Here is a 12,646-nt window from a genome sequence, read left to right as displayed (position 1 = left end):
GCATCTGAAACTAGAAGAGTAACATCTTTCTTTTAGGCACTCTTCCAAGAAGCTTGATTTGTTTGATTGCTATAATAAGTCAAAGTTGAGGTTCATTTTGTCCAATCCCTTCTCTTTTACAATGGCAGCACAATAATTATTTCAGAGGAAGAAAAAGAGGGAGGAATCCTAGAATTGGCAACATGTTAACTCTCTTCTGGGGCTAGTTCTTTTAAATCATGCTCAGTTAATGAGGGTTTACATTCCCTCATATTATTTCTCTCTATTATTATGAGTGGAAGCTGTCTAGATAACCATGTAATGTAGGTTGTTTTTTTTTTTTTTTCTGTTAAGGTTTTGGTCCCAGCAATACCCATACCCTTTTTCAATTGCATAATGGTTGCTTGTTTTGTTTGAATAAATGTATTGCTGTATTCTGAGGAATAATGACACCTGATTTTCCTACTCTGTAGTCTTCCTTATTTTCTGTATTGATCTCCCATTCCTCACCCTACTGATGTAAATAAGCCGGTTTTTTCATTCTTTCTGTATGGAAATTTATGTGTGCCTTTACTCACTTCTGTTATCCATTTCAGAACTCTTTGTGGTTCTACTTGGTGGCGTTTTCTTTCTTTGGTTTGCAAAATCACACAGCTATCCAAATAATACTGTTAATCTCCATGCTTTTTTGAGATTTGCTCAAAAACCTACCTTCTTTTTTACATGGATACAATTCCAAAGGACTATAAAGTCAAAGCATTATTATTATTAAATATGCTGTAGGAATAGGCACACTGATACTGTCATTTAAAAGATTAAAATACAGTCATACAGTACAGCATATGATCTATGTGAAATGAGCCATTTTGCTTTTCTTTCGATTTAAATGCCTTACCTTAAAATTTAACCATCAAAAATGCTTTTAATAATTGATACTAATGATTGTAAATTTCAACTATATATGTAGTATTTAGGAATGACTTATGATTTTAAGAGTATGCAGTGACTGAACTGATTCTTGTGATGGGATGCAACGGCACACCTCATTGCCTGTGTAGGAATCGCTAACGTATATCTTTGATTCAAGTGCACGTGGCAGCAGAATCCTGTCCTCCTAACTTGAGTAAGACTTGAAGGAGGCTTCCCTGAGTAAAGAATGAGGGCTCAGTATTGGAGTTTAGCATGTGAGATCAGATCAGTCTGCATAAAAATGTAGTTATTAAAACTTTCTTTTATTGCAGTACTTTTGGCAATTTCCCTGCTTCTGTTCTGGTTTCACTTAGGCTTTGTCTGGCCGCAAGTGCATGACAGCCTAGGTTCCAGTTCAGCACAGTCCAGCTAAGCTAGTAAAAACTCCCATTAACTCTACTGACACTTCTTCAGGACTTTATACTCACAAATATGTTCGAGTACCGTGTGAAATTAGCCTCTGTACGGTTTCGATAGTTAGGAATGGATACATTATTTACTCATTAATTAGTAAAATGCATTTTTATGGTGAACTTGTGAAGAGATTTCTGGACTAATAATTCTCTCAAAATATCCGTGTTAGGGTTGTAAGGGTGTCTTTCTCCCTCACTACCCTAGTTCTAACCAATCACATGGAAACAGCATGAACAACATCATGAATTGTAGCATTGCTCATGTGGAGATTTGCTTTACTATTAAGCGTATAGAGTGTCAGTGTCCACAGGGCTGCTACCAGACGTTGTCCTCAGCATCATGCCACTTTCTAAACGACGGGAAAAGTCCACAATACTTGCTAAGCCTTTGTGCTCCCTAAACATGGATGTTTCCTTTTTACAGAGTAGAAGGATAAATTGTCATGGAGCTAATAACTGCAATTGCCCTATAGCCTGCTGATGCCAATCCTGTGGAATTAGAAAGTCTATTATAGCACAGCTAAGGGCTGTGAAGATAAGTGTGGCCATGTGAGGACCAGTGGCGGAAGCACTGACTGGTACTGATGTGGGTGGGTGATGTACCTGTGCATGTGAGTAGTGGTGTGCTTCCTGTATGGTAAGATTGCTGTAAGGGAGTAATCTCACTCTATCAAAAGCCATATGGTGGTGAGGGAGCTTGCCTGAAACCTGACTTCCTTTTACTCAGTTATTTGTAGTCTTTGCTTCATCTTCTGACTAACTTCACTGTGTGTTTGGTTAAGCCTTGAACTATGGTAAATTTGCTCAAGCTTAGACTGCCAGAGGAAAGCTGTGTACTGGCTCTGTATACCAAAAGTTTTAGTTTTAATTGTGTAATAGTTTTAGTTGCCTGAAGAAGGTAACAGGAGAAGATATATTTTTTAAAATACAAGCTCTTAATTGAAATAGATATTTTACTTCCTATTGCAGAGTGGTTCGCTTGAAATAATGAGTTTGAAAATGTATTTTTCTGAATAAATTGAACTGAATCATTGGTGATGTTGCATAATGGCAGGAGGTATGTCCAGAGGGCAGGCTGCTCGACAGGAGTGGCTGGGTATGTGGGCTTTATTTCGACTTTTGCTTTTCAATTGCCTTGCCATTTTTTGGATTATTTTTATAACCTCTCCTCTGCTTACTAAGCTTTTAAAACTTAGAGTTGCAAAGAGATTCAATTTTATACATGTGCATGCTTCTTGTTACTCTCATATTTGAAGATTTAAACCATAGCTGAGCATAGGAGGATTTTTAATATGTTCAGCATCATAGTTTCTCAATGGTGTCTTTCTGCCTGGGTCTCTAGATTGAGATTCAATTCAGGGGTCTAAATGAGGTTTACTCTTTGACCCTTGGCCAAGTCACTCAATTTTTTTTTGCCTTTGTTTGCCATCTTTTAAGGGAATGGATTAATATTTCCAATCCCACATGCTATGTCTGATTTGTCTAGACAATACATTTTTGTGTCTAGGACTGTGTCTCATTATGTGTTTTTCAACAATGCCGAAGACAATGGGCTTGAATCTTGGTTGGGTGTCTGTAATATAATACAGAATGAAATTAATAAAAAAGCAAGCAGTCTGCTGACTGTTTGCTTCCCCTTGCCTTATGACATGGTGAGGCGTATGTGGGTGGATAAAACATTCTCATTTCATACTTTCTGGTCCAACTCAACATGTTTAGCTAAATGCATCCCTGGTATGAATCCACTGAAATTTTTGGATGTACACAAGGGATTAATCTGACTCAATATGTTGCACTTGAGATGGGTGTTTCCCTTCAGGTCTGATGACATAACTTCTAGGAATACTGAATTTAAGAGTCTAAGTCTTTAAATCTTTTGATAGTGGGTTCCTAAAGAGAAATATACTTTTTAATTTTTTTTAAATTGGACTCTGTTACAAATAGTAAAAGAAATATAATCTCATTTCAGTTAGTGTGATTCACCTTTTGTTGTTTGAATTTTTTTACATTTGCAGTGTTTAATGCATTTATTTATATTTTTTAAATTATAGGTTTAAATAGATTACAGCAAATAATTACAGGTACCTTCTCCCAATTCAAAGTAAATATTTGTATGTGAATAAATATGTGTTTGTTTGTGTATTTATGAAAAAGTAAATCATGACAGTTTTCTTAAAATATATATCAAATACCTACTTTCACATCTATGGCAAGATGTATAAAGGTTACTTTTTTAAGGTACCATGTCGAACACAGCATTTGATTTATGTGGGTTGATTCTTAGAGTCTGAGTGTCGCAGAAGTGGTTTTCCCAGCAGTCTGTCATTAAGTTTGAGGTATATCTGTATAACACAACACCAATTTCATACGTCTTCTGGAGTACAGGAAACAACTACACTTTATACTTCTCAAGAGACTTCTGTGCTTATTGTGGTGGTAATTGGAGGTCATTCTTAACTCTGGTTGGGGTGGTCAGTAGGCTGATACCAGAGTTTAAAGCACTTGTTTTAAACTTGCTGCTTTGAAACCTTGTGCTGCTATGTAGTCTTTGAAAATGATCCTATTGTTGTTCTTTCTTTTCTTTCAAAGTGGCACCCAGGGTTTAAATATAACATGGAATCTTGTCAGGGAGCGGCAGTAATCAGAGGAGATTAATTATAGATGTGGGTGTAGAAAATTGCAAATGTGAATTGTATTTTTCATACAATAAAATCTATCCCTCTAAGTAACATATTTGCTTAGAAAATTCTGTAATTTAAAAAGCCATCCAAAAACCTCCTGTTGCAGCATGAACACCAAATACTAGAGTGAGGTTTGAGTTATTTAATCCTTTCTCCCCTTTACAGAAATAATTGTAACTTTTTCATTTGCTAAATGAAAGACTTTCTTGCCTGCTCACTGTTGCTGAGGTCTGCAAGTGGGACTTAACAGCCAGCAGCACATGGTGGTATGTGTTCAGAAGAGTCAGGAGTCCTGCCTCCACATACTGTATCCTGATGAAAGACCTAAAAGCCCATGATAATATGTTTGCCTTGAAATACCTCCTCTCGTTTTGATCCTAGAAATAATCTGCAAGGAAACTATGTTATGGTTGTACAAGAAATGTTTTTCTTGTATTTTCTTCCTGGATATTGTTGAGATCTTACATGATACTGAAATGGTGCTGGCCAGCAGGTGGGCATGGAGACAATATTTGTGAAACAAGATTAGCCAGTGCTTTTCTTCACGTGGTACAACCTTTGCCAGAGTTGGAGCTCCTGTTTACGGCATGAGAAAACCAGTCATGGACACATCTCTTTGTTTTGCCTGCTCAGGACAGCTGCCCTTTGATGCATAGGGACCATTTTTGTGCTTGGCTCTGTAGCATAGGTTTCCCTGAGAAGTGAAGAAGTCTGATCTAATACCTCAGAAGTTAGAAACTCTCCATTTCACCTCAGTAGAAACTGGACAAACCCCATTACCCCTTGACTGATAAATGAGTTCTGAAGTACTGGTGTAATGCTTACGCCTGTTGGTTAGAGATTTGGTGGATACCAGTCCCTCAAGGGCTGTAATGTAGCTGCAGTTCCCTAAGAGCCTTCCTCTTACCTAAAAAAGTACATTACTCTTTCATGGACAGTGCTTTGGCAGGGAGATCTATGGTGGAAGAAGGGAGACCTGTATTATGTTTTTAAATAACAGCTGTGCCACCAGTCCAGTGAGACTTCTGACTTTCCAGACGTGAGGCCAACAGAGCTACTGAATACAAGTTCACAAATTTTTAGCCCAAGATTTAGTCTTGATTGTGAAGGAGTCTTTCAGGACCATACAAGTTCACCGAGTCAGCAGTGTTCAAAAAAAAAATAATGAAGGGAACAGTGTATCTTGAAATTTAAACAAATACTTTAAGCACAGTTTTTTAAAAAAAACCTGTGAAATCTTTAGGCCAAATGTAGTACTTCAATATAATTTTTTTGCAACAAAAAAGATTTTGATTGAAAGTTTTTAGAAAGGTATTGTGTGTTCAAATATCAGTATCATAATTACCTTCAGTGTATCCAGCTGATAGGTCACGAGCTGTTCACTGTCCTTCGGGCTGGTGACTTTGTGGATTGGTATCTTCTACCAAACTTCCACACTTGTAATAAAAAGATATCTTTCTACTAAAACTTTATATTTTGAAACTGAAGAGCTATTTTCTGAGATTCAGTTTTCTTTATGGTGAATTCAATACTGAAGATGTTCAAAATGAGATAATGAAGACTTCTAAACAACAAAAAAAGGAAGATCCAAATAATTTTTTGGAACATTAACTCCTGACAACATTGCCATTGACCTTAATGGTAACAAATACTTTTTTTTCATTTCATCATGCAGAAGGAAGGAAATTCAGCTTAGAGTTTTATATCTGTACTTAGATATATTATAGATTTTTTTTGTGCAGTTTTAGTGAAGATTTCAAAGTGAGAGAGAAAACTTTGATTTTGCTGTGATATTTAACTTCTTTAAAAAATCTAGATGGCAGTCAGACTACATTGTATTATTTATGGCAAATGGAAGTGTCATCCAGAGGATAGAAAGGATGAAGCTAGTAGAATTGCTAATACTGATTACTGTAATTTCCTTGCTACCTTTATTGGCTAGGTTTAAGTCCTCAGACATGCAAAGACTGAAAGTCAAGGCCTCTGAGTGCAACTGGTATATGTCTGTTAGTTGTCCCAAACAGGCTTCCGCACCTGTCTTTTTTGTTTGGCATGTTTGATGTTTTGTTAGAAGAAGAAAACCCTTTTCAGGCAAGAGTCATATTGCACTGCTAAGACAATGGGTTTGGGCAGGCAGGAATTTCATAGTCTTTGGGTCAAAGGCAATAATAATAATAATGTGTGTTGTAAATATTAGGAACTTGGGATTTGCACAGTTGGGTGGATGCAACAGACCCTGACATGTTTTGGTTTGTGTACGTGCAATTAAAGAGCTGTTGAATAGGTGAAATAAGTAAAATGCAGACAGCATATGTGAAATGGAGCACACCCAGACTTACTTGGCCTTGTGGTTTAAAGCTAATCTGCCTGAGAGATCTGCTGTAGTAAATGAGTGACAACAGGTGCAGCTCTTCTTACACCGCTGTGAACTCAACCCACTGCTCTTTGATTCTTTTAGCAAACATTTAATATGGGCAGCATCTCAAGCATTTTACCCGTTTCAAAACTGAAAGACTAGGTATCACATTTTTTTCTCCTATTAGCTGAGAAGTATTCTCTTAGGACAAATTGCTCTCTTTTCCTATTTCCCCCAAGGCAGGCAGAGATGTTGGCATGACAGGTATAAATACCAGCGGTGTATGTGGATCTAATAATCTGGTTCTATTTCAAAGGTCATGTATTAATGTATATGACATTAGCCATAATGGAGCAGAGAATAATTGCATGTTTCCTGTTGCTCTGTGATAACCCCCACTGTATTTCAGGCTCTTGCAGTACCAATGCCCAGTTCTGTTTAATATAAAGCGTGGATGCTGGGAGTATGTGCGCGCTGTTTTAATTTTTTGTCTGGAACATTTTTGCAAAAACCACAGTCAGATCTGTGACTGTGTTAGAGCAGTGAATTGCTTGTTTTTGTAAAAAGCCTCAAGACTGTGGGGTGCATAATTTGGGAGGACATTGAGAGCTTGGTCCAGATGTCAGTATGTGGAGAAGTTCACTTGAGCAGAACCGAAGGCCTAGTTTTCAACTTCAATTAAAAATCTGTTTTAAATTTGAAGTTTGCAGAACAAAAGGAAAAACATGTTTGATGTTGTGACAGTCTCATTGCATTGTTTCAGGTCTCCTTCTTGCCTTCAGATCGTCATACAGCTTTCTTAGTTCTCAATTGTTTGTAGCTTTAAATAAATCTGTTCAACAGACCACAGAAAGTCATTTATCCTACTGCACACTACTCCTTTTGAGACGTAACCACACCCTATCCTAGCTTCTGTAGGACTTAGCTTTGGTAGAGTTCTCAGCAGGTGCAGCTGGTTTTAGTTCATGACCACGAAGTCACTCTCAGTATGACAGCCAGGTTGCAAGGACATATTTAATGGAATCAAGAGCAAAGCTTCCATTCACTTCAGGATGGTGAAGACAGGGTCCTCTGCCTTTAAAGCTGGTACCTGACTCATTTTCCAGGCTAACTAGTATTGTACCAACCCTCTTGAATGGAAGATCATGTATAAATACCTTATGGGGTCACTTTTCAGGGAAAACCTGTTTCTTTTAGTAACTATCCTTGTTAATAGGACTTTTATATTAACTTATACTCAAAATTAGGATGACTTCCAGAAGAATACTACAGTTATAGAATATGCCCCAAACTGTGTTTCATTGTTAAAGTTAGCAAATATTCTCCCAGACAAGGCAGAATCTCTGCAGAGTTGGGAGTCATATCCTTGCTTGCTTTATCCCTTCTGCGGTGTGGGAGATGGTGTCAGCGAAGAACAGACCAAAGCATAAAGCTGTGGCAACTCTTAAATAGGTGTGGAGAAGTTTTTTGTGACCTTTATCTTTTAGATAAATTTTTATGCAGATAACTAAGACCATACAGTCCTTCCCATTTTTTAATGTGTACCTGATTTCCTTCTCTCCAAGAAGTACAACAGAGTGAGAGGTAATACTCAGAATGGGTGGACAATGCAGGAATAGCCACACATCAATGAGTTGCTTTGGCCAAAAGTCTACTTGCCCTGGATCCTTTTGAAGGTGAGTAGGGGCAAATAGTTGCTCCCAGAGAGCATTTTGGGAATTATCAGTGTGTTCAATCATTACAGGCTCTCTGAACCTCATGGTTTTCTTATGAGGACATACTACTGGTGGGTTTTTGAGAATGCTGAGATTCTGGTCACACAGGACTTCAGCACATCCACAGTCAGTCCTCAGCAAGAGATGTGCAACAACTCAGAGCTAGACAGTAATAGAAAGGATTGTGTAATATGCTGTGCCCAGCCAAATCTACTTTGTAACGAATGTGGCAGGGAATTTTTTTTCTTGAGGCTGTTGGATGCAAGTAGGATCCTATAGTTCTTTGTAGACTAGAATTTGTAAGAAACTCTAAACATAATCATGTTCCTATTGAAAATCTGGTTTAAATAAAATAAAAGTTTTCCATGCAAAAGGGTTGTTTTTTTCAGTAGGAGTATTCTAGGCAAAACTTTTTGTTCTAAACAGAGAAAAAAAATCTTTCCTTTCATTGTAATGGGAATACGCTTGAGGAAAACAGTCTTCAAATTCTTGGTATTTCAGCCTAGCTACATATGGCCTGTGCTACTGAGGGGTTCCACACAACATCATCTCAAGTCCTGCATTAGATTAGGCAGTTGGGAGAGGACTGTTGCCTAGATGATTACCTATTAACTCAGCACCTTTGGACCCAGATGATCCTGGTGGTCAAGTAGGGGGAACGTTAGCTTCTATCTGTCTGGTTCATCCAGCTTCAGCTAGTCCAAGTCTGGTGTTTGTGGCCAAATAATTGAGGCAGTACTGCCAAATAATTAGGAAAAAAGGAATATACCACAGTGAATATCAGTACTGTGTCTGTTTAGTGTCTGCGCTTCTTCTCATAAATTTAGGAGTTACTGTGAAATACAAAATTTTCGAAGAGTTGAGACTTTCTTTGTAGGTATAACGATTTGGTTCCCTGGCTTCCTCTTTACCATAATGTCATTCTGGACACAGTTTTTCCAAGTTACAACTTGTGCTATCGCTTTCTCTCACTCTGGAGAATTTCTGAATCATTGCCCATAAAGCTAATATATGTCTGTGCCATTGGTATTCAAAGGTGAAAAACCATGAACTGTTCTCTCCACATGTGCCTACAGCTCTCTAGGATATACAAATTGAGCAGCTGTGTGTAATTATTAGGGCACCTCATCAGGCAAGTGGCAGGGATTTGAGTTCAACACATCCAGGTTCTTTTGAACCATGTAGTGATTTTGTCATTATGGGCATCTCAAAGAAACCCTTTTTCTTGAACTATTATCTAAGAGACCAGAATGCCTTTCTGCAGTATAATACTTTATGCAAATCCTTAATATCTAAGAGAAAGCTATATTGTTCAATTAAACATGTACTTTTATGTGGCAGTTGAGTAGTGGCAAGGGTGGAATAAGGAGCTTAAATCCCAGAGAAGTGTATATGCTCGGACTGCATTTACACAAGTGTTTTGAGGTTCTTGTGGCCATGAAAATAAAACTTACCGACATAATGGGTTAGTGTTTTAGCTCATATTTGAGGTTGGCCTTTATATCAGAACGTTCCACTTATAGATCTGCCAGGTGCTTCATTTGGGAAGAGGTGTCCTTCCCAGTTCATGCTTTCTATATTGTGTTAAAAATTCAGTCAGAAATCAGCTATTTTTCCTTCTTCTGTAAGCACTTTGCATTTATAAATCTATACAAGTAGATGCAAATGCTCACAGCCCCATTGCCATTTCGTACTAGAGTATGTTCAGTCCAGCCATATCCAGTAAGAGAGCTCCGAAATGCTGGAATTCAGTGCATTTGCAAGGGCCGATCTATCCCTGTTCACACGGTTTCAGTGGGCCTAATATGTAGTGTGGTGGCGCTTAGAGTGAGCGGTAAGGATGAACTGGTGCCTGTTTAGAACATGCTCTTTGGAGTCCAGCAAGGCTGCACCAGTTTCTCTTTGGATAATCATGGAGACTCAGAGGGAGTTGCTTTGTGATCTTTGAAAGTGAGCTGTCATTTAGCTGTCATCCTTAGAGTGTTTTTCAGGGTGTGGCAATAGTTCATAGCATTAATCTAATTAGAAAAATACATGTTCAGTTCTGATGAGAATTTGTTATTATTTGGTATTTACCATATTTGGGAAAACTTGATGCATTATTGTTTCACTCTTGATGTCTAAATTTTTCCTGAAGTAATGAAATGATCTTTATTTCAAATACCCAGTCTTTATTTTTCCTTTTAATGACAGGTTTGAGCTGATTTGGGAAAAATGTATTCCACCCCCCCGCCAGTATTTTCTTCAGCCTAGAATTTATTTATTCACCCAGTTTTTGTCAGAGGTCCTAATTAGATTTCTGTGCCTGGCTTTTAAATCCTTGGAAATTGGAAATTCTTATATCAACACTGTCATTGCTGTAGTTACAGGTCAAGTGCTCTTCTGTTTTTAAAGCAGACGCCGAATTGTAATTGTTTGATTTATTCTTAAACTGTTTAAGGAAAACAAAAAGGGGGGTGGGGGGTGGGAGGGGAGGTGTCAAAACTGTTTGAAGAGTAACCCTGAAATAATCTCCACAGATTTTACAAGAATATAAGTAGTTACCTTTACTTCTTTTTTTTACCCCCCAAAATGTGTAATGTTAATAAATTCTTTCATTGCAAAGGACAAACAATGCACCTTTATAAACAGTGGGATTGTGAATGAACATCACCAGTCCTCTGGTTGTAAAAACATGGTCACTCCAAAAGAACAGAATGAAATGAAGCATAATGCATTTAAAATATACATTTCTGTCCTGGACGAGAAAATGGGAGTATGGGGAGTTATCCTATCTTCTGCTCAGCATTATGTAAGAGGATGTACACTGAGAACAGTGCCTTTAGCTGTCCCACCCCGCAGGAATCCTGCCCTCCCTTGTACATCCTTAGTTGTTGTTGTAAACCCCCAAAACATGGTGAATCTGAGTTCCAGGTAGTTTTCCAGCTGCGTGGAAAGGCTCTTCCTGTTATTATCTGGCTTTATTGTGTGTACAGTATCAGTGTCTAGAAGCCTTAGCTTTGATTCGTAGATAGTAAATAAAATTAACTTCTCATTTTCTGTTCTGTTTGCTGATTTCTTTTACTATGTAACGGTTTCTGTTACTGTGTTTTAATGGAGGAGAGGCACTCACTGTTGCTTTGTTTGTGGGATATTTCTATATAAATGAATGAGAATCTATGACAAGGATGTTTGTCAAGCTTGCAGGTTGTAGAGTCCATTCCCTTAGTAGCCTTTTTTCAAAAAGACCACATCCTTTATTATTTACTGCATGCTTTTTGCTACAACTGTAAAGTAAGAAGCTCTTTGCCTAGATAGTGCAATGGGATGTGTACTAGCAGCAAATACTTGAAGTTTTGTCTCTCCCTTTGACTGAACACTTAGTATTTTGAGTATCTAGTTGGGTTTGATTGTGTTTTATAGGTACAGGTTGTAGGTGCTGATATGCGTGACATTCATTAGGACACCTCACTGTATATGACTATCAGCTACGCTGCTGTCTTATTTTTAAGTTTCCTGAAGGCAGCGGTCTTCCTTCTTTGTTCAGTAATTGTACCTTGCTGTAGAAGGTGGGGCCATTGTCCGGAGCTGTTTTTTCTAGGCATTATGGTAATGTGAGTAACAATATGTAATACAATCATGAGATTTTCAGTTTAATTCTCCTTAATTAGGTCCCTAGGTATTTCACTTGGATGAAAGGGAGGATTTACTTTAACTCAAAAAAAATAATTTTTTTTGTAGAGAGGAATTTTGTTTGGATTTTGCTTATGCAAAACTGCAAGAATAAGTCAAATGCTTCATTCATCCAAATTCAGTTTGCTTTGAAGATACATATTCAAACTGTAACATCTTAATAAAAAGGCTATGTCTGTGAAAGCGCACCTTGGCTAAAAACGAGTCACAAATAAGCTGTCCTGTAAGATATCAGAGAAAATCCATCTCTGAAAGGGGATTCTTTTTGAGAACAGTTATGATGTTGTGTTTCCCCAAGATGCATCTGAGATGTCTTGCACTAGATAGTACAGTAGTATTCCCAAGACTATAGGCAGCTGAAATTTTCAGTAGTATTTAGCATTTTTAATACCTTTTAGTTCATTGAATTTTCAAGTGCAATTAAATACTGATCTGAGACGGTTCTTAGAGTTCAGACAGAAGACAGTCTGTATAATACTAAATCTTCAGGAACATTATTTGTGTTTTGGGGGCAATGTTTTGGGGTTGGGGGTGTGGGTCATTTTAGGAGAAAAACATTCTGTTTGTTATGACAGACATTTCTGCAAGTTCTCTTGTCTCTTGTTTGTGTTCTGCTCCTGTATTCTGCCCTTGTGGTGCTGTACTGTCACAGTGAAGTTCAGCATCAGCTTATCAGGAATGAGACTTGAAACAAGAACTTAATATTGCACTCAGCTGCATCACAGCTAATGCTGTTTCAGCATGTCAGTGAATTGTCATCAGGTTCTGCAGAAATACAGACCTAATGGTAGTGGTACTTGAACACATGATATGCAGAAGCTCTGGTAGTTGGATGAGATTTGCTTGTACACATTCACCTGA

The 12,646-nt window shown here is 37.8% G+C and overlaps 1 protein-coding gene across 13 annotated transcripts in view; it reads left to right on the top strand.

Moving 5' to 3' along the window:
- Window positions 1–12,646, top strand: part of FGGY (FGGY carbohydrate kinase domain containing) — a 327,922-nt gene that overhangs the window by 223,607 nt on the left and 91,669 nt on the right. The window lies entirely within an intron of this gene.

This window comes from Phalacrocorax aristotelis, chromosome 6, assembly GCF_949628215.1.
Source record: "Phalacrocorax aristotelis chromosome 6, bGulAri2.1, whole genome shotgun sequence".
Classification (NCBI taxonomy): domain Eukaryota; kingdom Metazoa; phylum Chordata; class Aves; order Suliformes; family Phalacrocoracidae; genus Phalacrocorax; species Phalacrocorax aristotelis.
Note: the sequence above shows the minus strand (reverse complement) of the source record. Positions and strands in the feature narration are given on the sequence as shown.